This window comes from Hypanus sabinus, chromosome 7, assembly GCF_030144855.1.
Source record: "Hypanus sabinus isolate sHypSab1 chromosome 7, sHypSab1.hap1, whole genome shotgun sequence".
NCBI lineage: Eukaryota > Metazoa > Chordata > Chondrichthyes > Myliobatiformes > Dasyatidae > Hypanus > Hypanus sabinus.
The window spans coordinates 165395181-165423035 of record NC_082712.1 but is presented as its reverse complement, the minus strand read 5'-3'; the positions used below and the strand labels follow the sequence as shown (position 1 = coordinate 165423035).

The 27855-nt window shown below is 42.3% G+C and overlaps 1 long non-coding RNA gene across 2 annotated transcripts in view; it reads right to left on the bottom strand.

Annotated features, from left to right (window-relative positions):
* Positions 1-7254: 7254 nt before the first annotated feature.
* Positions 7255-27855, bottom strand: part of LOC132397373 (uncharacterized) — a 33421-nt gene continuing 12820 nt past the window's right edge. Inside the window, exons 2-4 of one of the 2 annotated variants that reach the window (XR_009513353.1) lie at positions 19375-20127; positions 16911-18905; positions 7255-14796 (exon numbers count right to left, since the gene is read on the bottom strand). This is a non-coding gene — a long non-coding RNA (uncharacterized LOC132397373). The remainder of the gene's footprint in view (positions 14797-16910; positions 18906-19374; positions 20128-27855) is intronic. The other variant, XR_009513352.1, reaches the window with a different exon arrangement.

Below are 27855 nucleotides of genomic sequence, written 5' to 3'. Positions count from 1 at the left end.
TGGGCACAACCTCAGAATAGAGGAACGTTAATCTAAACATTCCTAAAACAGAAACGTTTTAGGAACGTTTCTAAAACAGAGATGACAGGGAATTTCTTTAATCTGAGGGTAGTGAATATGTGGAAATTCATTGCCACAGAAGGCTGTGGAAGCCAAGCCATTGGTATATATTTAAAGCAGAGTTTGATAGATTCTTGATTAGTAAGAGTGTAAAGGTTATGAGGAGAAGGCAGGAGAATGGAATTGAGAGGGATAATAAATCAGCCATGGTGGAATGACAGAGCAGACTTGATGGTCCAAGTGCCCTAACACTATCTTATGGTTTTTGATCTTATGGTGTGGTGTAACCAGGATTTTATAGAACTGTAATATTACCTCAGGGCTTTTGAATTCATCCCCCAAATAAAGGAAGCCAACACACTATAAACTTGCACTGCAACTTTGATGGATCTATGGACATGAAACCCAAGCTCCCTTTGTTTCTCCACACTGTTAAGAATCCTGCCATTAACCCTGCATTTTGGATCTGAAGTTAAAATGCTGGCCAGCCAAGTCTATTTGGATGGCAGAACAGACTCACTGAGCTGAATTTCCTTCTCCTGTGCTATGCTCCAAACTATTCCATGATGTAACTGGAAGTTCTCTCCAAAGAAATCTGGAATCTGTTGCCATTGAGTGTGTTAATATTGGACGGTGAGGTAATTAGTGTTTAAATGAGTTGCCACCCAGATATTTTACAGGGCTTGGCACAAAAGAGCATGAGCTCATTGTTTTATTTCCAAGAGGATAAGGTGCAGGTAGGTCGAGTCATGACATGGATCAGACATGATATTACTGATTGGCAGAATAACTAAGAGGCATTGAATACCCATCTCGTGGTCCCAGTTCATACTCCTCTCTGTACCTAGTGGTAGAGCAATCTCCTTCCCACTGGACAATTGTTCACAACTGCACAAATGCTTTACAGCCGGGGTTCCCAACCTTTCTCATGCCATGGACCCCTGCCATTAACCGTGGGATCCGTGGACCCCGGGTTGGGAACTCCTGCATTGGAGGGAATGCTTCCTGACAACTGGAAAATGCCCTTGCATTTGGATCCCATTCACAGTTTGATATATTTAAGGCCAGAAATGCTTTTCCTCAGGTAAATGTAGATTAGCTCAACTGCCCATTTTCAAGGAAGGCACAGGATTCCAAAAGATCCAGCATGAAAAAAATGCAGAAGAGGTTTGCTTCGGGCCCAGAAGAACAAATTTTGATTTGTTAATTTTGATAATTTTGTCCATTTTGATAATAGCTCACATCCAATTACAAATATGACAGAATATTTTAATATTTATAGTTTTTTATTAAGTGCAATTGTGAACAATAGCCGGATCAGAAATGCTGATCAAGTTAACTAGTTCCCAAAGAGAACTCTGATTGGCCAATCAGATGGTTCACTGATGCTCAGTGATAGAACATTAAAAAAATCATATGTACAATTAAGAAACATTAAATACTGGATAGTTGATAGTACTTAATAGTAGAAATACTGGAGTTATGATGAAGTCTGCTGGAGAGAGACATTTACACACATGCTGTCCTCCATAATTCAGAGAGATTGAAGGATAAGGTTACAGGTGGCAAAACATGACAGGAGCACTTGGAACTAAAAACGAATCCCACTACCGGGAAAAAACAGCACCTGATCTTCCTGCACTGTTCTTCAGCAGATTAAGGACTAAGTCCAGCCAGAACGTAATTCACAAGTAGTAATCAGCTATGGATTCTCTCAAGCAATGCTCCAATGAAATGCTGAGGTTAGACACAAGAGACTGCAGATGTTCTAATCTGGAGCATCAAACAATCTCCCAGAGAAACTGAAACACCGCACAAAATGCTAGAAAATCTCAGCAGGTCAGGCAGCACCTACGAAGGGAAATGGAAATCTGCAGATTCTGGCATCTGCTGGCTCTTGACTCTCCATTTCGATGGGTCAAGCGGCTTCTGTGAGGGGAAAGGAGTTGTCAGCATTTCGGGTCAAAAGCCTGCCACAAGACTGCTATGGGAAACCTGCACTGGCCAGAGGTGCCATCTTTCAAATGTGACCTGCCTTCTCAAGTGGATATAAATAATCATACACATTTGATAATCCAGGCCTGTACTCACGGGAGTTTAGAGGAATTGTGGGGGATCCTATTGAAACCCATCGAATATTGAAGGACCTAGATACAGAGGATATGAAGAGGATGTTTCCTGTATTTGGGAAGTCTAGTGCCTGAGGGCATAGCCTCAGAATATAAGGACAGAATACATTTGTCAAGCTGGAAACATCTTTAGAACAAAGACAAGAATTAATTTCTTTTGCTCAGTATAGAAGAACATCCTTTTAAAACAGAGATGAGGAGGCATTTCTTTAGTCCGAGGGTAATGAGCCTGTGGTATTCATTGCCACAGATGGCTATGAAGTCTAAGTCATTGGGTTTATTTAAAGTGAAGATTGATGGATTCGTGATTAGTAATGGTGTCAAAGGTAACAGGGTTAAGGCAGGAGAATGGGGCTGAGATGGATAATAAATAGATCATGATGGAATGACAGAGCAAACCTAATGGGGCGAATGACTTAATCCTGCTCCTATGTCTTATGGTCTTCTGGACTTACAAGACATAATCTAAAGAAAACCAGTGGAGCTCTGTCCACTGTTCCAGCCAACACATCTAAAACAAGTGATTGGATGTTTTATTGTTTCTGGGGTTTACTGCGTATTAGTTAACTGGTGTTCTAATATTACAACAACTACTATTGAAATTGGGTGTACGTCTCTGTGGGACACCTGAGGTACCATATCTATACAATTTCTTTCAGTGCTCTCTTCCAACTGAACGTAGCCAGTACCAGGAGACCATCAGACCATAAAGCATTTTAAGTAGAATTAGGCCACTTGGCCCATCAAGTCTGTTCTGCCATTCCACCATGGCTGATTTTTTTATTCCTCTCAACCCCATTCTCTTGCTTTCTCCCCATAACCTTTGCCCCTTACTATTCACGAACCCATCAGCCTCATCTTTAAATATACCCAATGACTTAGCCTCCACCAATGGTAATGAATTCTATAGATTTATCACCCTCTGGCTAACAAAATTCCTCTGAGCGTCCACTTTATCTGGGCCTTGCAATGTTCGATGGGTTTCAATGAGATTTCCCCCCCCCCCACCCCATTCTTCTAAACTCCAGCAAGTACAGGCCCAAAACCGTTAAATTCTCCTTCTGTGAGATATGGGATTTCAGGATACCAGACAGTCTCCCTGATGAGTACATCTGCAGGAAGTGCATCCAAATGTAGCTCATGGTACTGGAGCTGGGGTTGGATGTACTCAGGATCATCCGTGAAGCTGATAACCTCAGAGGTGAGACTTTTACTGAGGTTGTCACAACCAGAGTGCTGGATTCAAATTGTAGATGGCTGATCACCAGGAAAAGTAAGGGGGTAAGCAGTCAATGCAGGGTTCCCCCTGTGATCACTTGCCTCAGTAACACGTATACCCCTTCAGGTACTGCGAGGGTGGGATGTCAGGGCACAGCAACAGCCACCAGGCCAGTGCCCCAGTGGCCAGCTCTGAGGCTCAGCAGGGAAACAATAGTGATAGGAGGCTTGAGAGCTGGGGAGTGACAGGAGATTCTGTGGTCATAAAAAAGTCACCAGGATGGTGTGTTCCCTCCCAGATGCCTGGATCCGGGATGTCTCAGAGAAGCTGTAGAAGACTGTCAAGAGGGAGGGTGAGCAGCCAGGGACTGTGGTGCATATTGGTATAAATGACATAGGTAGAAAGGGAAAACAGCTCCTGTGCTGTAGGTATAGGGAGGGTAGAGGCTGAAAAGCAGGACCTCCAAGGTAATAATCTTTGCATTATTCCCAGTACCATATGCAAGCTAGGGCAGAAGTAGGATGACAGAACAGATGTATGAGTGGCTAAGGAAGTGGTGTAAGAGACAGGGTTTCAGGTTTCTGGATCATTGGGACCTCTTTTGGGAAAGGTATGATCGAACCTAATGGGGACCAACATCCTTATGGGCAGGTTTGTTGGAGCTGTTGGGGAGGGTTTAAACTAGCTTGGCAGGGGTTGGGGACCATAGGGATAGGGCGGAGGATGGGTAATTTGGTATACGAGTCAATGTATTGTATAGTGAGACTGTGAGGAAGGACAGACAGATGAAAGAGCAAAATTGCAGTCAGTAGGATGAGTTAAAGTGTAACATGGGGGGGAAATCAAAAAGGGTGATGAATACAGGACTGAAGCTGTTATATTTGAATGCACACAGTATATGGAATAAGGTAGATGATCTTGTGGCGCAGTTACAGATTGGCAGGGATGACATTGTGGGCATCACTGAGTCATGGTAGAAAGCTTAACATCCAAGGAACCTCTTTGTATACACGTCACTAAACTAAACTCCTGGTTGATGTTCGATATCCTATGTGTATTTAGCTCGCTTTTTGCCATTTGCGCAATTTGTTCTTTTTCGCGTGGTGAGTGTTTTCTTGAACAGGATCCATGTTGTTTCTTTGTTTCGTGGTTGCCCGCAAAAGGACAAATCTCAGAGTTGTATTCTGTATATTACTTTGAATCTTTGTATCGAAAGGGCATCTGGTAGGCAGAGGGGAAGGGGTGGTGCTGTTGGTAGAAAAATGAAATCAAATCCTTAGAAAGATCTGAAGATGTAGAATCCTTGTGGGTAGAGTTAAGAAGCTGCAAGAGTAAAAAGAGCCTGATGAGAGTTATATACAGGACTCCAAACAGTAGCCAGGATGTGGGATATAAATTACAATGAGAGTTAGAAAAGGCATGTAACAAGGGCAAGATTATGATAGTCATGGGGGATTTCAATATGCAGGTAGATTGGGGAAAATCAGGTTGGTGCCAGATTCCAAGAAAGAGAATTTACAGAATGCCTATGAGATGACTTTTTAAATCAGCTTGTGGTTATTCCACCAGGGGAAAGGCTATTGGGTGTTGTGTAATAAACCATATTTGATTAGGGAGCTTAAGGTAAAGGAACCTTTAGGAGACAGTGATCGTAATATGACAGAATTCATGCTACAGTTAATTCAAGAGTGTCAATGGGCAGGGGTGTAGTTTCTATTACTAAGGAGAAAGTATTTGGGAAGCTAAAAGGTCTGAAGGTGGATAAGTCACTAGAACCAGACGGAATACACCGCTGTGTCCTAAAGAGGCAGCTGAACAGATTGTACAGACATTAGTAATGATCCTTCAATAATCTCTAGGTTCTAGAATGGGTACAAAGAACTAGAAAATTACAGGTGTCACGCTACTCTTTCAGAAGAGAGGGAGCCAAAGAAAGGAAGTTATACACCAGTAACATGACTTCATTGGTTGGGGAGATTGTTTCCTGAAGGGGCAACCTTACCTGATAGTTCTGTTGGAATTCTTTGAGGAAACAACAACCACGATAGACAAAGGAGCATCAGTGGATGTTGTTTACTTGAATTTTCAGAAGGCCTTTGACAAAGTCTCACACACGAGGCAGCTTAACAAGATAAGAATCCATGGTATTAGAGGAAATATACTATCATAGATAGAAGATTAGCTGACTGGAAGGAGACAAAGAGTCAGAATAAAGGGGGCCTATTCTGGTAGCCTGCTGGTGATAGGTGATGTTGCACAGGAGCTGGTATTGGGAATGCTTCTTTTTACATTATATGTCAACAATGACAGAATTAATGGTTTTGTGGCCAAATTTGCAGATGATATGAAGATAGGTGGAGGGGCAGTTAGTGTTGAGGATGCAGAAGGGCTTCTAATACAGATTAGAAGAATGGGCAATGATGCGGCAGTCAGAATGCAGTGTCTGGAAGAGTATGGTCATGCTCTTTGGTAGAAGAAATGAAAGCAAAAACTGTTCTCTAAATGGAGAAAAAAAAATCAAAGATATGAGGTACAAAGGAACTTGGGAGTACTCAAGCAGGATTCCCTAAAGGTTAACTTGAAGTTTGAATTTGTGGTAAGGAAGGCACAAATGCAACGTTAACATTCATTTCAAGAGACCAAAAGATAAGAGCAAGGATGCTATGTTAAGGCTTTACAAGACATTGGTCAGACTGCACTTGGAGCATTGTGAGCAATTTTGGGCTCCTTACCTAACATAAGATGTGCTGGAACTGGAGAGAGTACAGAGGAGGTTCATGAGAATTATTTCAGGAATGAAAGGGTTAACATATGAGGAGCATTTGATGGCACTGGGCCTGTATTCACTGGTGTTCAGAAGAATGGGGGGGGGGGGGGATTTCATAGAAACGCATCGAATACGAAAGGGCCTAGAAAGAGTGGAGAGGATGATTCCTATCCTGGGGGAGTCCAGGACCTGAGGGCACAGATTCAGAATAGAGGGACATCCATTTAGAACAGAGATGAGGAGGAATTTGTTGAGCCATGGGGTGGTAAATCTGTGGAATTATTTGCCACAGACAGCTATGGAGGCTAAGTTACCTGGTATATTTAAAGTAAACATAGAACAATACAGCACAGTACAGGCCCTTCAGCCCACAATGTTGTGCCGACCCTTAAACACTGCCTCCCATCTTGTATACCTCTATCATGTCTCCTCTCATCCTCCTTCTCTCCAGAGAGTAAAGCCCTAGCTCGCTTAATCTCTGATCATAATGCATACTCTGTAAACCAGGCAGCATCCTAGTACATCTCCTCTGTACCCTTTCCAATGCTTCCACATCTTTCTCACAGTGAGGCGACCAGTAAAGGTTGATAGTAAGAGCACCAGAAGTTATGGGGAGAAGGTGGGAGAATGGGCTGAGGGGGACAGTAAATCAGTTATGATGGAATAGCAGAGTAGACCAGATGAGCTGAATGACTGAATAGAGCCAGAACATAATTCTGCTCATGTGTACAGTCCTACATTAACCCTTTAATTCCTGGGATCAATCTTGTGAGCCTCCTCTGGACACTCACCAATCCCAGTACAGAGAGTACACGATGGTGGACATAGTTCAGGTGCCAGACGAGCTGATTGAACCTGTCCGACAAAAATGACTGTACACCTTGTGCATTTGAAACGTCATCAGGTTTCCAAATTCTGATCCAATCAATCAGACAGTGTTTGCGGAAGTGCAGTATTAGCTACAGTTTCAAAAGTGATATACAGTGCTTTATGTAAGGTACAAAGTATTTCCTTTGCTTCAAGATAATTTGCCTATTCTTGGGAGAAGCTGGATAAGATTATGCCAAAAACCTGCCTCCTTGGAGCTAATATTTGCCCTCCCAATTCTCTCACGGTGTTCTATTATAAAAGTGACCTTAGGGTATATGTATTCTCTGACACAGAAATAACTGGTGCCAATGCCTGTCTGTTCGAGTGCTAAGGATTTTACAATATAACCACATAAAATGTTTCATACAATAAAGATACTGTAAGGTAGGTTTTTGTCTGATCTGACTAATCTCACTCTGAACACAGACAAAATGTTCTGCGATCTGTCATCTTGTTCTCATTGTCATCTGATAACACAGCAGTGACATATGTCAATTAAATGTTGCTTAAGGGTGAAGAGCTCCAAGTGCTCAGTGCACATACACGTACATACTGTACATTTTCACAGACAGAAAAAACCTGGCATGTACATTGACACCAGCACACATAAAACTTTCACACTCTCACAGCCTTACATAGGTACTTTCTCTGTAATTCTGCATGCTGTTATTCTTTTATTTTAAATTTAGAGAAACAACACAGTACACGCTCTTCCAGTCCAGCATGCCACCTATTTAACACAAGGCTAATCACCAGACAGTTAACAATTAACCTACTGACCGGGTATGTCTTTGTGGGAGGAAACCAGAGCACCTGGAGGAAACCCACAGTCATACAAACGCCTTACAGATGGCATCAGAAATCAACTCCAATTTCTGGAATACCTCAAGCTGTAATAGCATTACGCTACGGTGGTGCACTGTGTAACGCATCGATCTGTATGAAGAGAACGCAAGACAAGTTTTTCACTGTACCTTGGTACCAGAAGAAATGAGGATTTTGACTAACTCAGGTGAATGTCATTGTAGTCAGGTGGATGTCTGATATTTTGTGTAGTATCTATATACAGTATGGTGTGTTTAATGAACAGTGAATCACATGTACCTTGTTATGATCTTCCAATTCTTCCAATCTTCCACTGCCCTTTTTCAGGAGCTTTTGAACTTTATTCTGTATCGTTACTGTTTTATCTCCATGCACTGACTAATGATTTGATCTGTATAAACAGCATGCAAGACAAATTTTTTACAATACCTCTGTGTAGGTGACAATAATAAACCAACTTACTAACTTATTTCACAATTTACAAAGGCACATACACATACACATAGACATGCATGCAGGCTCTCGCCAGATTACAACTGTGATCCATTCCCGAGAACTGTTCATAATCCAATCAGTTTGTAAATCAAAAATTAACAAAACAAGTATGTGGGGGAACAGCTGTGAGGGAAGAGCGAGTAGGAGTGGGAGGAGCGGTCGCCGGCCAGCCTCCCTAACTCGGTGAGTGTACGTGTGGGTCTGCTCAACTCTCGGCTCTGCAAAGCTCAGTGGTTGTGGCTTGGGGTGGGTGGCAATTAGGGAGAGGAGGAACACAGAAAGTACCCCATGCCCAGCTGGAAGAAAGATGTCGGCAGCTGGCAAATGCGACGCGCTGCTCTCCCAAACACCCACGTGTATGCTTGGGTTGTGCATGTGTATCCTGAGGAGGAACCCTATACACAAGCACCATGCGCACACACACATACACAAGGGTGGCACAGTAGAATAGTGGTTAGCACAACGCTTTACAGTACCAGCAACCCAGGTTCAATTCCTGCCACTGTCTGTAAGGAGTTTGTATGTTCTCTCCGTAAGTGTGTAGATTTCCTCCAAGTGCTCCAGTTCCCCCTGCCCCAGTGCAATGATGTATCAGCTGGCTAGGTTAGGATTAAATCGGGGGCCGCTGGGCGGTGCAGCTCAAGGGGCCAAGAAGGCCTTTTCTGCGCTGTATCTGAATAAAATTTAAAAATGCACAGGCGCATAAATAACCACTGCACACAGAGAGGAACAGTTTAAATGTTGAGTGAAGTTTTATGACAACTTTGCTCAGAAAAGAAAACTAGCACTTTTCCTGAGCCCTTCAATTTTCTTCTCGGTAGCTCATGTGAAAAGTTATCCCCACAGATAACTGACCACCTACACAGTGTTACTGCCTAATCCCAGTTGGTAAAATTTAGGAAAGTACCATGCAGGGGAATCAGGATGCCTGGCTGTGGTTTGGTTATCAGAGCAGGGCTGGCATTAACTCACCCAGTTGTTGCAAAGTCACAAAGGGGTAGAAACTTGCCTTTTGCTTGCTGACACCAACAGATCTTTCGCACTGGTCACACACCATACTTCAGTGACATTGAAGTCATGTGATACAGTGGAGGAGGGCTGTTCTGTATTATCCCATTGTTCCTAAAGTAGTAAAGTTCTGTCTCAATAATTGAGACTATTTTGGGATGGTCTGAACTCAGTTTGATACATCCCTCATTTGGAGAAATAAAGACAATAAATAAACAACCCATCTGCCCGTTTGTTATGAAGGAACGATGGCGGTCCCTATGAAAAAGGACATTGCTGGAATATGGTGTCAGAGAGGACACAGGGTGAGAGGAGTGTTCGATAGGCGGAGAGGTTAAGAGGTGAGTTCTGGTGGTTGAGTTGAAGGTATCTAGCAGAGTGCAGAACATATTTAAAGGCAAACTCACTGTCACTCATTACCGATATTGAAAAGATAATGTATCAAAACTACATCAACAACTGCATTGGTGCTGCTTCCTGCACCCATGCTGAGCTCATCAACTTTATTGATTTTTGCCTCCAACTTCCACGCTGCCCTCAAATTTACCTGGTCCATTTCCAACACCTCCCTCCCTTTTATCGATCCCTTGGTCTCCATCTCTGGAGAAAGTTTATCTACTGATATCTTTTATAAACCCAGTGATTCACACAGTTACCTGGACTATACCTCTTCCCACCCTTTCACTTATATAAAAAGGTTTAAAAAGGCAAGGAACCTTCAATGGTTTTTAATTCAGAGCAAGAAGGCTGTGAATGAACTGCTGATTTTTTGGAGCGAAGGGAGTTTTTTAACTACTCGGGTTAAAGAGAGGCGAGACTGCGCAGGCGCGTGATGTCAGCCTGTAGAGCATGAAAGGTTTAAAAAGAAGACCACCGTATCCAGCGGGCAGCGTCGGAGTGGACAGCCGAGTGAGAGGTAGCAGAGTGGTAGGGCTTTGGCTCAATGGGCTTAGGCAGTAACGGGATGAGGCGAGGTAGGAAGTATCTGTGTGAGGCCAGTTTTCTGTGCACGGTGTCAGATGTGGGGCGGGGGGGGGGGGGTCCTGGAGTCTCCCAGCCGGATGGCCATATCTGCACCAAGTGTGTCGAGCTGCAGCTCCTGAGGGACCGAGTCAGGGAACTGGAGATGCAGCTCGATGACATTTGGCTGGTCAGGGAGAGTGAGGAGGTGACAGAGAGGAGTTATAGGCAGGTGGTCACAACGGGGCCACGGGAGATGGACAAGTGGGTCACAGTCAGGAGGGGAAAAGGGGAAGAGTCAGCTACTAGAGAGTACCTCTTGTGGCTGTACCCCTTGACAGTAAGTACTCCTGTATGAGTACTGTTGGGGGGGATAGCCTACCTGGGGGAAGCAGCAGTGGCCATGCCTCTGGCGCAGAGTCTAGTCCAGTAGCTCAGAAGAGTAGGGAAAGGAAGAGGAAGGCAGTAGTTATAGGGGATTCTATAGTTATGGGGTCAGTCAGGCGATTCTGTGGATGCAGGAAAGAAACTCGGATGGTAGTTTGTCTCACAGGTGCCAGGGTCCAGGATGTTTCAGATCGCATCCAAGATATCCTGCAGTGGGAGGGAGAACAGCCAGGGGTTGTGGTACATATTGGTACCAATGACAGAGGTAGGAAAAGGGAAGAGGTCCTGAAAAATGACAACAGGGAGTTAGGAAGGAAGTTGAGAAGCAGGACCGCAATGATAGTAATCTCAGGATTACTGCCTGTGCCATGCAACAGCGAGAATAGGATTAGAATGAGGTGGAGGATAAATGCGTGGTTGAGGGATTGGAGCAGGGGGCAGGGATTGAGATTTCTGGATCATTGGGACCTCTTTTGGGGGAGGTGTGACCTGTACAAAAAGGACGGGTTGCACTTGAATCCCAGGGTGACCAATATCCTGTTGGGGAGGTTTGCTAAGGCTACTGAGGAGAGTTTAAACTAGAATTGTTGGGGGGTGGGAACCGAACTGAAGAGACTGGGGAAGAGGAGGTTAGCTCAAAAATAGAGAAAGCTTGTAGACAGTGCGAGAGGGAGGATAGGCAGGTGATAGAAAAGGGACGTGCTCAAACCAAAGGCTTGAGATGTGTCTATTTTAATGCAAGGAGTGTTGTGAACAAAGCAGATGAGCTTAGAGCATGGATCAGTACTTGGAGATATGATGTGGTGGAAATTACAGAGACTTGGATGGCTCAGGGACAGGAATGGTTACTTCAAGTTCCAGGTTTTAGATGTTTCGGAACAACAGGGAGGGAGACAAAAGAGGTGGGGGTCGGGTATGGCACTGTTGATCAGAGATAGTGTCAAGGTTGCAGAAAAGGTGGATGCCATGGAGGGATTGTCTACGGAGTCTCTATGGGTGGAGGTTAGGAACAGGAAGGTGTTTTTTATAGGCCACCCAATAGTAACAGGGATATCAAAGAGCAGATAGGGAAACAGATCCTGGAAAGGTGTAATAATAACAGAGTTGTCGTGATGGGAGATTTTAATTTCCCAAATATTGTTTGGCATCCCCCTAGAGCAAGGGGTTTAGATGGGGTGGAGTTTGTTAGTTGTGTCCAGGAAGGTTTCTTGACACAGTATGTAGATAAGCCTACAAGAAGAGAGGCTGTACTTGATTTGATATTGGGAATTGAACCCAGTCAGGTGTCAGATCTCTCAGTGGGAGAGCATTTTGGAGATAGTGATCATAATTCTATCTCCTTTACAATAGCATTAGAGAGAGATAGGAACCGACAAAAACCAACAAAAGATAGGAACCAATAGAAAAGCATTTAATTGGAGTAAGGGCAATTATGACGCTATCAGGCAGGAAATTGGAGGCTTCAGTTGGAAACAGATGTTCTCAGGGAAAAATACAGAAGAAATGTGGCAAATATTCAGGGGATATTTGTGTAGAGTTCTTTATAGGTACATTCCAATGAGACAGGGAAGTTATGGTAGGGTACAGGAACCATGGTGTACAAAGGCTGTAATAAATCTAATCAAGAAGAAGAGAAAAGCTTACAGAAGGTTTAGAGAGCTAGGTAATGTTAGCGATCTAGAAGATTATAAGGCTACTAGGAAGGAGCTTAAGAAGGAAATTAGGAGAGCCAGAAGGGGCCATGAGAAGGCCTTGGCAGGCAGAATTAAGGAAAACCCCAAGGCATTCTACAAGTATGTGAAGAGCAAGAGCATAAAACGTGAAAGAAGTGTGACAGTGGGAAAGTGCGTATAGAACCGGAGGAAATAGCAGAGGTACTCAATGAATACTTCACTTCAGTATTCTATGTTTCTAAATGCCATTCCTTCTCTCAATTCCTCCATCTCTGGCACATCTGCTTCCAGGATACGGTTTTTCTTTCCAGAACTAATGAGATAAAGCTATAAGGCCACAAGAAGTAGGAGCAGAATTGGGCCATTTGACCCACAGAGTCTGCTCCACCATTTCATCATGGCTGAGGCATTTTTCCTCTCAGTCCCAATCTCAGTTCCGAGTCAAGTTCAAATCCGTCTCTGTGTCAAGTCTCTGTGCCTGAGTCCTGCTCCCCAGTCCACTCCATTGCAACACCTGGGATAGATCGGGAGACTGCTTTGTCAAGCAACTACTCTCCGTGGCCACCCATTTCAATTCGGCTTCCCATTCTCAATCTGGCATTCTCTGGACTCTATTGCCCCGATGAGACCACACTCAGGTTGGAGGAGCAACGCTTTATATTCCATCTGGTTAGCCTCCAACATTGTAGCATGAATACTGATTTCTCAAACTTTCAGTTATTGTCTCCCCCACTCACCTTCAGCATTCTTCATGTACATTTCCGTCTCTCACCTTATCTCCTTACCTGCCCATCACCTCCCTCCAGTGCTCCTCCCCTTTCCCTTTCTTCCATGGCTTTCTGTCCTCTCCTTTCAGTCCCCCTTCTCCAGCCCTTTATCTCTTTCACCAATCAACTTCCCAACTCTTTACTCACCCCTCCCCTCTCTCAGTTTCACCTTTCACCTACGACCTTGTACTTCTTCCTGCCCTTCGTCCACTTCTTACTCTGACTTCTCATCTTCTTTGTTCCAGTCCTGTTGAAGGGTCTCATCTCCAAACATCGACTGTTTACACTTTTCCACAGGTGCTGCCTGGCCTGCTTAGTTTCTCCAGCACTTTGTGTGTGTGTGTGTGTGTGTGTGTGTTGCTTTGATTTCCAGCATCTGAAGATTTTCTCTTGTTTGTGATTCAAAACAACAGATGTTCCTTTAGTACAGTGCAGAGTCAATGTGGCTTAGGTGGCAGTACTCTTGCCTCTAGGTCAGAAGATTGTAGTTCAAGTTCCACCAGAAATACAGGAATGAAGGCTGACACTATGGTTTAGTATGGTACTTCATTAGGAGTGAGGAGATTTGGTATGTTAAAAAGACTTGAGCAAATTCCTACAGATGTACCATGGAAAACATTCTAACTGGTAGCATCACTGTCTGGTATGGAGGCCCCACTGTACAAGAGCAGAAAAAAGCTGCAGAGGGTTATAAACTCAACTAACTCTGTCATGAACTCTAGCCTTCCCACCATTGCTCCTCTTCGAAAGCCGATACCTCAAAAAGTGGCATCCATCATTAAGGGCATGCCCTCTTCTCATTATTATCATCAGAGAGGTGGTACAGGAGGCTGAAGGCACACACTCAATGTTTTAGGAACAGCTTTATCAACACTGCCGTTAGATTGCTGAATGGACAACGAGCCCATGAACGCCACCTCACTATGTCTGCTCTCTTTTTGCAATAATTTAATATACTATTTATAGTATATTTTATATGTTACACTGTACTGCTGCCTCAAAACAGTAAATTTCATGACGTTTGTCAGTGATAATAAACCTGATTCTGATAGAATCCTTCGCTATATGAGGAAGCACAATCACTCAAGTCAAGAATGATGGTCTCCTCATGGGTTGTCTATTGTTGTTAGAGATGGTTATAGAGGCTGTTCTGAAATCCACATATGCTGGTGCAGTGTGGGCAAGTGTAATGGCGGTTATGATTCGTGGCTGGGTCTTTTGGTTGTTCAATCTCTCCTTTCACAGCAACCACTTGTAGCGTAGCTCCCTCCAGGCGAGTGAAATGTCTTCCCAGTTTTCAGATGTAACATTGAATATCTTCAGGCTGATTCTGATGTTATCTTTGAAACATTTCCTTTGCCCGCCAGGAGCTCACTGACCTTCCTTTAACTGGAAGTAAAGGGTCAGCCTGGGGCACATGTAAGATACTACCCTTGGTATTAAAATATTATACCCAGATCATGTCTGCTCATTTCAGGGATGTAACAGTTCACACTTCTCTACTTTGAAGAATAGTTAGGGTGTTTAACCCATGACCCTGCCCCTGAAACAATGTCCTGGGATTTCATTGCCTTCCAACTCTGCCTCAAGGAGCCTTTTCAATGTCCAGGTTCCTCTTCCAGTCATATGATCAAATCTGCAAAAAGAGTTATCAGAGAGGAAACTTGGTCAAATTGACCTTTTATTTGCAGGATATATGCATTGCTGACAATGCTAGATTTATTGCTAGGTTTAGCGGCATGATTATGTACTGTTTTGCCTAATACTAGTGATCAAGGTTCAGTTCCTGTCACTGTCTATAAGGAGTTTGTATGCTCTCGCTGTGACCACTTAGGTTTCCATTAAGTGATCCAACTTCAGTAAGTATGGGTCAGGGTTAGTAAATTCTGGCCGTATTATGTTGGCACTGGAAGCATGGCAGCACTAGCAGACTGCCCCAGACACACATTCAGACTGAGCTGGTTGTTGATGCAAGTAATGCATTTCACTGCATTTTTTTTTATGCACATGTGACCAATAAAGCTAATCTTTCATCTTTAATAAACCATGCCCAGTTGTCTCCAACTTTTAAAACACAGCAGGTCTTCTAGTGAAGATGCTACCATGGTGCAGCTGAGCAGAGAGTTGGTTGCAGAAGTTATATCCAGTGATGACAAAGGAACACTGATTTGCTTCTAAGTCAGGATGGGCTGTGAGCCCAAGAATGACCTACAGACAAGGAGTCACATGCATTTACACCCACGTTCTTTATGGGTTTGGAAGGTGCTGACAGATTACCCTTGATAAATAATAGCAGGTCTTTGGTGAGATTGCACACAGTGATGGAGGGAGTGAGTGTATGGGATGGGGAATGGATGCTTCATCATTATTCTAAACTTTGGTTGCACCCTTAACCCCCTACACTTCTCCCTGAACAATCATGACTGTATGGCCAGATTCTGCATCTACAGCTTTGCAGATGACTCCCTGTAGTGGGCTGGATCTCAAATAATGAGTCAGAATACAGGAAGGAGATGAGATGGTTACTATACTTAGAGATATTGCATAGAACACCCCTTCTGGCCCAATGAACCATGCTGCCTGCAACCCTCCTATTTAGCACCAATCTAATCAGAGGAGATATACAATGACCAATGAACCTACTGACTGGTACGCCTTTGGACGGTGGGAGGAAACTGAAGTGCCCGGAGGAAACCCATGCACCACGAGAGAAGGTACTAAGAGATGGCCACATGTGAAGGCCAGGAGCTGGAATTGGCTGTCAGAGGCTATTTGAGGCACACACCATTGGGAGCATTTAATAGGTAGTGGGAGCTTGTTCCTATTACCACCCCCAGTTATAATAACCTTAAGGAACCTTAAGAGTTGTTTTGATGTACATATGACAAACAAAGCATATCTTTAATCATCTCTGATCAAATGCAGGGATATTCCATTACCCACCAACTTGTGCCTTACAGATGACGGAACTGCCTAGAATGTCGGGAATGAGTTACTTGCTACAGGATAAAATGCCTCTGGCAGTTCCTGCCAGTTGACATGGTTGGACAATTCTTAATCCAGAGATTTCACCCATCTTTTCTTATTCCAGCAGGGATGAGCTGGGATTATCTTGGTCAGCATCTACAGGAAAGATGTAAGTAAGTTTGAAAGAGTACAGGGAAAACTTACAAGGATGTTGCTGGTATTGGAGTACGTGAGTATAAGGAAAGATTGAATAGGTTAGGACTTTATTCCTCAGAACATTGAAGATTGAGAGGAGATTTGATAGAGGTAAACAAAACCATGAGGAGTACAGATAGGGTTAATGCAAGCAGGCTTTTTCCACTGAGGTTAGCTGGGATTGCATCCAGAGGCCAAGGATAATGAGCAAAATGTGAAAATTTTAAGGAGAAAGTGAGGGGAACTCCTTCACTCAGAGGGTCATGAGAATGTGGAATGAATTGCCAGCACGTGGTGTCTGCGATGTCAACGTTTAAGAGAAGTTTGGATGGCAGGGGTATGGAGAGCTACAGACCCGGTGCAGGTTGATGGGAGAAAGCAGTTTAAATTGGCACCAACTAGATGGGCCAAAGGGTCTGTTTCTATGCTGTAATTTTCTATGACAATGACTAGAATGATAATGATTTCTGCCAAGGATTTCCTCTGCATTGGGTTAAACCTTTCTATGTCAAACTATGCTCAATGGATTTGAGTGGCCAATATCCCAAAACAAGACAATAAAAAAATTTGAAGGTAAAATTCACTCACCTACTCACATGAGCTGATAGCATTACAACTTTAAGCAAAACTCAATGAAGGCAAAGCACAATACATCAAAGAGGGGATTGTTGAAGAGCAATTGTTACTATGTTGGTAATCCAGAGACATCAACTAATGATCTGCAGAAATGAGTTCAAATTCAGTCACAGAGCACCTGGAAAATTTAAATTTCAGTAATTAAATAAACCTAGAGTTTCTGAAGAAACAGCTTGCATCAGTTGATTGCTCATTGTTGTCCTTTAAAGGTGGAAATTTGCCGGTTTTTTTATTAGTCTTCACCCATCAAGCTCCTGGACATCTTCACTCACCACAACACTGATCTGATCACTGAACAGAATCTATGTACTTACATTCAAGACTCTACAACTCATGTTTTCAGTGTTACTTATTTACTTATCTAATTACCATCATTATTTTTTTTTCTCTGCTCAAGCTGGTAAAATCTGAGCTACGGGTAAAGCCTAGCACGCTTATTCCTCAATTGTGAGAAACATTCAGACTGTTCTTGTGGTGTTTAGTGTTGTGACTTTCTGAAGATTTACATAAATTTTGCTGTGCAGGCCTAATTGTTTAATGCTATTGTGTAGTGACTTTGGGATGATACCAGTTGTAGATATTACTATCGGAACAAAGTATACCCTGTTCATGGTCCATAGTCTTTCAGTTTCCTCTTTTAATTCAGCGTATTTCTAATGTTTTTCACTTATTGATTTCTGTATGTTATGTGTGTTTAGAATGATAACATCTATTAGGTAAGTTGTTCTTACGTGTTTTCTTTTGGTATTTATAGTTTGACTTCTTTTGCACATTGGTTGCTTGTCAGTCTTTGTGTGTGATTTTTACACCATAAGATCATATGGTATAGGAGCAGAATTAGGCCATTTGGCCCATGGAGTTTGTCCACAATTTCATCATGACTGATCAATTTTCCCTCTCAGGCTCAATCTCCTGCCTTCTCCCCATATCTCTTCATGCCCTGACCAATCAGGAATCTATCAACTTCTAACTTAAGTATACCCAATGACTTGGCTTCCACAGCCACCAGTGGCAACGATTCCACAGATTCACCACCATCTGGCTACAGAAATCCCTCCTCATCTCTGTTTTAAAAGGACACCCCTCTATTCTGAGGCTGCGTCCTCTGGTCTTACACACTCCATCTTAGGGAACATACTCTCTAACTCCATTCTATCAAGGTCTTTCAAACATTCAACAGGTTTCAATGAGATTACGGCTCATTCTTCTGATTCACTGATTCTATTTAACTGCATTGTTCTGCTGTGAACGGCCATAAAAAAATTAATCTCAGGGTAGTATTTGGTGACATATGTGTACTTTGATAATAAATTTACTTTAAACTTTGAAATTGAACTTGATCTTACCTTTTTGTGACATTAGATCTAGAATAACCACCAACCTAACTTTAGAATGACTGAGGAAACAAAGAAAGGATGTAAGTAAATGCTGCTCTTGCTCCACTAATGAATAAAATAAACCAAATCAAATCAAATTCAGGTTCATTTGTCATTCAGCCATTCTTGAATACAGCCAAACGAAACAGCATTCCTCTGGGGCCAAGGTGCAAAGCATACACAACGCATTCAAAACAGTGAGCAAAGAAACAATAGTCACACAAAAAAAAACATATATATTCCAAGACCTTGAGCGACCTGTCCCACTGTAATCTAGCCTGTCATTCCATGTTCAGGAACTCAGCAGGCCAGGCAGCATCTGAAGATTTTCTCTTGTCACTCATTCCACCAATTGAACATTGGAGGGCAGCATCGACGGGAGAAGACAGTCCCCAAATGAGCATGGACACCACACTGCCCCGCCTCCAGTGTCTCCTCTCCTGGACTGCAGCCTGCAGCCTGAGGTCCAGTCCTCGCTACAACCAAGACCACACAGCTCCCACGCCACCGGTCATCCCACCGAACAAGAGAAACATTATCGATGTCCAGCAATTGCAATTCAAAGTATATACTGTTGAGTGAAACCAGTGGTGATTTTTTAATAATTATAATATTTTGGATTTAATGCAAATCACCATGAGGCATTGATAAGCATAACAATCTTTTAACTTAAAAAATGAAATGGTTCGACCAAGAAATACTTTGTGCTTTACATGCATTGCTTACACTGATTCATTTGTTTTTCAATAATAAGGAACTAAAGTATATGCCAACAAGAGTGAAAGTATACATTTAATATAAACTTCAGATCACACCACACCACATGTTCAACGTGAAGATTTATAAAGATGAGTGTTGTGAATTTGCCACCATCAAATCAAAAGCACACAACCATGTGAAAATCATGAGGGGCATTGCAGAAGAGTGATAATATCTCATGTTGTGAACTTGCATTAGAGTGAAGTTAAAATATAGCTCTTCATCTAATGCTGACTTGTGGTTAGGAGCCAAAGCATTGTTCTGATGTGAAGAAAACTGACCTTGTTGCAAGGGTGAACTTCGGTAACTTTAATCTTTTGTGAGAAAAATCCAAGAGTAAATGGAAGGTCACAGCTTCAATTCATCAAATTCGTAAAGAAAGAAAGACTTGCATTTACATCGCAGCTTTTATGACCTGAGGACATCCCAAAGAACTTTGCAGCCAGTGAAGAACTATTTGATGTATCTTCACTGTTGTAAAGTAAGAAATGCAGCAGTCAATGTATGCACTGCCTGCTCCCACAGTTAGCCATGTCATAATTACCAGATGATGTGTTTTGGTGCTGTTGATTTAGGTGAAAATATTGGCCACATGTGATCAAGAGTTATGCTCCACCTTGAAATCGTGGGCTCCTTTATATCCAACTTGCTATGAAGAACTTAAATATGTTTTCCCTGAGGTTTGGATAAGGTTGCTCATGGTGCTTGGCAACAAATTACAAGACTACGATGTGAAGACGTGAGCTGCACCTCACCAACTCACTGCTGCGATTTGATCAATATTTGTAATGGGGTTGCAACTACGCATGCCAACAAAGAGGCAAAGGACATCAGTTTATTGAATTAGATCATGGTCTCTGTGGGGGCTTTGCTATTACAGCATGGTGGGTGGTGGGGAGTTGATGCTTTTGCTGGAGCAAGTGAGGGAAGGGGCGAGCAGGAGGGTTGATGTTTTTGCTGCTCCTTGTGAATGGGGGGGGCTTTGGGGTTCCGTCATTCATCCTTTGGGGGGGTGGTTTCTGTCTCCTGGAGGTCTGCAAAGAGTAAGAATTTCAGATTGTATATTGTATACATTCTCTGATATTAAATTGAACCATTGAACCTTTGTTTCTTCAGTAGGGGCATGTGCACCTTTATGTTAGAGGCCCATCCCATTCCAGAAACATAGCACAACTTGAATATAGAGCAGGAGAAATAATCCCCTGGAACTGAAATCAGTATCTATCCCTTAACCAACATCTCTGAAAAGGGATTATCCTTACCACTTCCTGATTACCTAGTCATATATCCAATAAATAATCAGGTCTCCGCTTGGTGGGTGCAAATCTGCAAGGCGTCCTATGACTGCGATGCGCAAATGCAAATTATTGAAATTTCAAATTACAATAAAATAGTCTTTCTATAGCAATTCCTTTAACTAATAAATACCAACCTCCTCAGAAGGAATCAGGGGAGACACAAGAGACTCCAGATGCCGGAACGTAGTGCAACTACCTGTCAGGTGGTTCTTGTAGGAGCCATGTATCTATTTTCTGTCTGTATGCGTTGTATTTTGTGTGCACGTTTATTATGGGTTATTTGCCATGTGGATTTGGGCATGGTAAATGTGAAGAGTTTAGTTACATAGTCATTCTTTGCCTTTAGCTCAGTTTTAGCCTGCTTAACATAGGGAATAGGTTGGGGGAATGATATTTTATTGTTGATCGTTTAAGAATGCTTGCCTTAGTATGCTTAAATTTGCTAACATTTAAGTATGTTTGAATACGCTTAGAATGCATATTTCATTAAATCACTAGTTTTAGTTTCATTAGGTTTTAATCATTACAAGACTGTTCGTTTTTGCTGTTTTCTTAATAAAGGATCAAACGTATTTTCTTCGACTTAGAACTTTGTTATTGGAGTGCGTGATACAGTGTCAACTTGTCTCTGAGTGGTTTTGGTTTGTTTAAAGTAACCACTACACGGCTGATGCTATACTTTAATAGTAAAACATTGAATACACATAGGTAAGCAACAGGACTCATCCTTTTTCCTTTAGCAAATCCATAATTATTGTTACTAATTCATTAATCAATAATAATCTTTGTTCAAAATTACCATAGCACATGAGAATATTTTCAAAGTTCAATGGTCAAAGTAAATTTTTTATCGAAGTTTGTACATGTCACCATATACTATTCTGAGATTCACTTTCTTGCGGGCATTCGTTGTAGAACAAAGAAACATAATATAATCAATGAAAAACTACACACAAGGACTGACAAACACCCAATGTGTAAAAGGTGAGAAACTGTACAAATCAAAAAAAAATGTAAGTAAATAAATAATACTGAGAACATGAGATGTAAAGTCCTTTAAAGTGAGTCTATAGGTTGTGGAATCAGCTCAGTGTGGAGGTGAGTGAAGTTATCCATGCTGCTTCAGGAGCCTGATGGTAATATCTGTTCCTGAACCTGGTGGTGTGGGACCTAAGTCTCAGTACCTTCTTCCCGATGGCAATAGTGAGAAGAGAACATGGCCTGAACGATGGTTAAAAGATTATCAAAATTTCCAGGTTTGTTCATTCACCATATGTGGGTGTCTCAAGCAGGTCAGAATTTATTACCCATCACTCGATGTCTTGTAAGTCCAGGATAGGAGATTCATCCTATTTGTGGTGGGTCTGCAGTAACATGAAGCCCACATCAGCTAAGAATTAGTTTTCCTTCTCTTAAAAGTATTATTCAACCAAATGTGTCTGTGCAGCAGTTCTATAGTTTAATAGTAACTGATTCCAGGCTCAATTGAGTATATGAATTTAAAGTCACCATCTTCCTAACTTGAATTCTGGCTCATATTTCTGAAGAGCCTGGGGCACATGCAAAAATATTGTTGGCATGTGGCATTTTGGTGCTGCCCCTCAATTCTTTAAACCCATCCATAATAAAAAGATACAGTACATAATAATTATCTTTACTATCAAATGAAGCTGCAAAAGATTTTTTCACAACCCATGAGCAATGAGATGCTTTCACAGGAAACGCCTCACGTTGGCTTGGCACCAGCTAAACAGTCGCTAAAACGCGTGACGGTGGGTAATACATTTGGCAACCCTTGCAGATCTGGTATACACATCAGTATTTTGATTGTGACCAGTTGCATTAACATTACTGTTTGGAAATTATGTGATTTTCAGTTGTCTTTATAAAAGATTAATATTAATGACTTTCAAACAGGATTTCTAAAATGCTACTTTTAGTTTAATGTCTGTTATACTTTAGTATTAGAAAATTGAATACATGTAAGTAAGCAATAGAACTGATCACTTTTTCCATAAAATGTCTTTAATTATTGTTACTAATTTATTAATCAATACTAATCTCTGCTCAAAGTTACTATGGCATGAGAGAGAGCTTGTTAGAAGATTATTGTCAATTTGTGCACATGTTCTCAAAGAGGTTCACCACCCCTACACTAGACCTCTGGAAACCTAATGCAAAAGCCTAACCCTTACCTCACCACACTAACTCCGGGAATCTCTGGCCAATGGCCATTCAAATTGGAGAAGCAGCAATCAGAATGGTATTGAGAACACAAGAGATTCTGGGGATACAGGGAATCCTTAACATGGTACACAAAATGATCAAGGAACTCAGCCAGTCATCTTCGGAGTGGAAAGAACATTTCGGGCCAAGCAGCTTCATCAGGACTACCAGCCACCACCTTGTAATCCTTTCCCTAACCCACCTCCTTTTTCTGGCTTCTGCCCCCTTCCTTTCCAGTCCTGGTTAGGGTCTTGGCCCAAAACGTTGACTCTTTATTTCTCTCCAGAGATGCTGCCTGACCTGCTGAGTTTCTCTCACATGTCTTATAGGAAAGGTTGAACAAGGTAGGGCTTCTCTCTTCAGAGCAAAGGAGGGTAAGAGGTGGAAAAGGGAGATACATTAGAGACTGGAGTTCGAGGCCTAGTGCTCGGTGATCAGTGGGTCCTGGGATTGAAGCCAAGGTCTGAGGATCAGGCAGACGTCTGGAAGTTGAGATAGAACCCCACGTCTGCTCATCCCCGTGAATCGCTAAAAGTCTGCTGGGGAAATGAAAGGTCGAACGCCTGGCAAGTCTGAGGCTCAGGTTGGTGGATGCTGAAGATTGAAGATGGCCTGTCCTGGTTTTGGAAGACTGTGTATGTGTGTGGGAGGAGAGTGGCTTGTTTTACTGGTATTGTTTTGTTGTTTGTCATGGCCATGCTATGTTGACGCCAGACTGTATGGCAACACTTGCAGGCTGACAACCCCCACCCCCCCACCGCCAAGCCCGAACATCCCTAATTGTACTGGTTGCTAATACATTCCATTATGTGTTCCAATGTACACGTGGTAAATAAATTTGAATATTGAAATCCTGAAATCTAACATTTAAAAGATTCTTTGATAGGTACATGGATGAGAGAAAAATGGAGGGTTATGTGGGAAAGAAGCGTTAGATTGATCTTGGTTAAATGGTCAGCACAACATCGTGGGCCAAAGGGCCTGCACTCTGCTGTATAACGTTCTATGTTCTATTTTGTGTGATATTCAGAACCTCGTCCATGTTCAGGAAGCACACACTACAGCAGAAGGAATGTGCCACCTCACATTATACCCACGTTCTCATTAGTCACCTCATGCCTGTCTGCAAAATAGTCTGCAGTTCCCATACAGTTCTCATCAGTCGCCCCAGGATCACAAACCTGCAGGGGAAGTAAGTCACATTGATCCAAAAGGGCTGATGACAAAGAAAACAATACCTTGCTCCCAAATATGTTGGTAAGCATCTGAGTAGTATCCATAGTTTCACTAATTATGTCAGACAATGTTCTTTGTACAGATTTCATACCATAAAAACATTCACGTTGCACATCTGAATGCAAAATCCTACAAAAGGTAGTGGAGACAGGCCAGTCCATTGAGGGTAAAGCTCTCTCCTCCACGGAGAACGTCTACACCGTGCACTGTCACTGGGAAGCAGCATCCATCTTCAGGACCCCCACCACTCAGTTCATGCCCTCTTCTCATTGCTGCCATCAGGACGAAGGTACAGGAGCCTTAGGACTCACTCCACCAGTTCATGGACATCAAGCTCTTGAACCAGTGGGGATAACTTCATTCATCTTCACTAGTCTCATCACTGAACTGCTCCCACAACTTATGGACACAATCTTAAGGACTCTTCATCTCATTTTCTTGATATTTATTGTTATTTATTTATTTTTATTTTTTTTGGTTTGTAACAAATCTCAGGGTTGTATATGGTGATATATACATTGATAATAAATTTACTGTGAATTTTGAACTTCACTTCCATTTTAAGTGTTTCACAGACAATCACACACTTAGAAGTGTAGTCATGGTATAAAGTAAAATATTCTTGAAAGGTTTCAAGCTGCCCCCAAGCATATAAAAAATTCAGAAGCTGTTGGCTGTTAATTATCACAATATATCTGGCTAGCTTTCATCTGAAATGTTTTCCTTTGAACCCAGTTTCCAATTACACTTGAATTGTTTCATCTAATGGGAAAAATCCCAGAGATTATTGCAGGGCCCTTACAAAGGGTGTTATATAGAATTGAAAAGCTCGAACGATACAAGTTCAATGGCCAACAATTGTCACAGTGATCTGGGAATTTTGTTTTAATTAAGAAACGGAGCTTTTCTGGTTTTAAGTTTCTCTCATCCTGACGATAAGGAATGAAGAAAATCAGGAAAAGATTAGGAAAAGCCGGGTGTAGTATCCAGCACACAGAAAGCAATATGCCAGGACAGATGTGGAATTCAAACTCAAAGTTGAGATTGTACAAGGAGACACTCATACCTGTTCTAACCAATAAATTTACTTTTTTCTTCAAAACGAGAGGTTCAAAAGAGAATATTGTTTGAGTTTACCTTAATTTAAGGAAGTTTGTCATAGTGAAATGAGAGGGCAAAAGAATTCAAACCAGAAACCTGAGATTCGAAAGCAGAATCAGGCAAAATGGGATATGTTGCTAGATAGAGGCATTTAGTGACGAGAATTCAATCTGAGGAGTACACACAACAAGCCAGGATCTGGGAGTCTTTGGGGGAAACAGAAATAAGTGAGGTCAGCACAACAAAGTAAGGACTTGATCAGAGAACAACGCAGTGCTGTAGCCAGAGGAGCTGATAGAGTACGGACAAATACAGCTGGGGCTTTTACACCACCTAATGGTGTAAAAGGGGCAATTCCAAATATCTGCAATCTAGTGCTCAAGGCAGCAGAAGACAGTCATCATCGAAAGAAAATGCCACTCTTAATCTTTCCCTTATGTTCCACAATTTTCCATCTTTAAGATATATATTGTAAAACCACTGCTAAAAATTCACTGTCAATATAATTACTCGATTTTGGTATTGGTGTTGGTACTGTACTTGTTCATTATTGACGTGTACAAAGATGCAGCAAAAAGCTGGTCTTGCATCCTTTTAATACAGATCAAATCAGTACACAGTGCTTTAAGCTAGAATAAGGAAAATCAATAACAAAACAGAATAAAGTGTAAAAGTTACCAAACAGTACAGTGCAGGTAAGTGATGAAGTGCAATATCATAACCAAGTAATAAGATTTCCTGTTCATTAAGATTCTGTGAAACAATATATACACTCAGTGGCTAGTTTATTAGGTATTTCCCATACTTAATAAATAAAGTAGTCACTGAGTGTATGGTCATGGTCTTCTGCTGCTGTAGCCCATTCACTTCAAGGTTCAATGCGTTGTGCATCCAGAGGTACTCTTCTGGACATCATTTTTGTAACAGGTGGTTATTTGAGTTACTGTTACCTTCCTGTCAACTTGAACCATATTGGCTATTCTCCTCAGGCCTCTCTTATTAACAAGACATTTTTACCCACAGAACTTCCACTCTTGATTCTCTCTCATCTCTGAAAATCCCGGGAGATCAGTAGTTGTTCAGAAACTCAAAGCACCCCATCTGGCACCAACAATCATTCCCCAATCAAAGTAATTTAGATCACATTTCTTCCCCATTCAGATGTTTAGTCTGAACAACAACTGAACCTCTAGAACATATCTGCATGTTTTAGTGCATTGAGTTGCTGCCACGTGACTAGCCGATTGGATATTTGCAGTTACAAGCAGGTGTACAGGTGTACCTAATAAAGTGGCCACTGAGTGTATATAGGAGCTACACAAAATATCGAATATCTTACATTTGACCAAAATGCCATTCAGCTGATTTAGTCAAAATCTTCATTGGGAGGAGGGAATGTTTACAGAAACTGGACCCTCTGTCTGAGGGAACGAGAACATCTTGGAGTGAATCTACTTTCAAAACGATCAGTTGCCATCATCAAATAAAATAATTGATCCATCTGCATTGACGGAAATATTGGATTGTGGTAGAATTATATCAGTATAGAGGACTGTTCAAAAGTCTTAGGCACCTATATATAGCTGGGCTTATACAATACTGTGTAAGACTTACACAGTTCTGTAGTAATTTTGTGTATTGCACTGTACTGCTGCCACAATAAAAACAAATTTCATGAGATATTTAAGTGATAATAGACCTGATTCTGAAATGTGTCTCTATTGTGGACTGAGAGCCGGAAGGGGGCAGGGAGAGGGGAACCAAGGTTGGAAAAGGGGGAGGGAGAGGGGAGGGAATGAGAAGAACCACAGAGACATTCTGTAATGATCAATAAATCAATGAAATGACCTTGCCTGGTGTCTCAGGGCTGGGAGGGTGAAATGACCACATTTGCACCACCCCACACCTACCCCCAACCCCAACCCTGGCATTCCTTCTCTACCACCAGTACCACACTCGTCCTGCAGCACTCCACCCTCACCATTCCCAACATACTTTTCTCTCGCCAGATTTACAAACCCGCTCTCCATTCCACATTGACTGTACTGTGCAAAGGCCTTAGGCACCATACCTATATAAATGTGCCTAAAACTTTTGCACAGTGCAGTATAGAGATCTCACATAAAGAGGCCATTCAGTCCATTGTGTCCTTGCTAACCAAAGCAGACCTATTCAACCATATCCCATCTCCCAACATTCAACCATTGTCTTCATTGAGAAGACTTCAGTGCACATTCATGTGCGTTTCAAATGTGACAAGGGTTTCGGTCCACTCTCGCCTCTCAGACCCCTCCAGCTTCCGGGTGAAAACAATTCTCCTCAATTCCTGTCCAATTATTCAACCTATTACCTAAACCTGTGTGCCTGACTATTGACCTCTCACCAAAGGGAAATAGGTCCTTCCTGTTCCCCCTCATAACTCTACATGCCTCGATTAAATCTCTCCGCTGTTCCAAAGAAAACAGCCCTGGCCTAGTCAATCTCCCTCACGGCAGAATTAAAAGTAGCATATTGAGCAGCAGTTGTGAAAAGCAAGAGGTTTGAATTGTGTGGGAGGCAAGATGAGAGAAACTCAGAGAAGCAGGCTGCCCACACGAAGAGAGAGATGCAAAGAGTCTTCCAGACCACTTCCCCTGTCAATCCCCCTCAGTCTCATTGCTCCCATTTCCTCTGCGTTTCAAATATTGGCAGGTAGGACGCGGCTTGATCCGTGCCAGGCATGTGTCGGTTGGCAGCTCCTCCGACCGGGCTTGTGCCTTATCTGACATAATATTAACGGCCAGCTGTATGTTGTGTTTAATTGTTGTGGTAGATGACTAATTGCGTTCTGGCTGCAGTTTTATAAATTAGCACCAGCATCCAACCCCACCCCACACACCCCCTCAAAAAAAAGAGTTAATG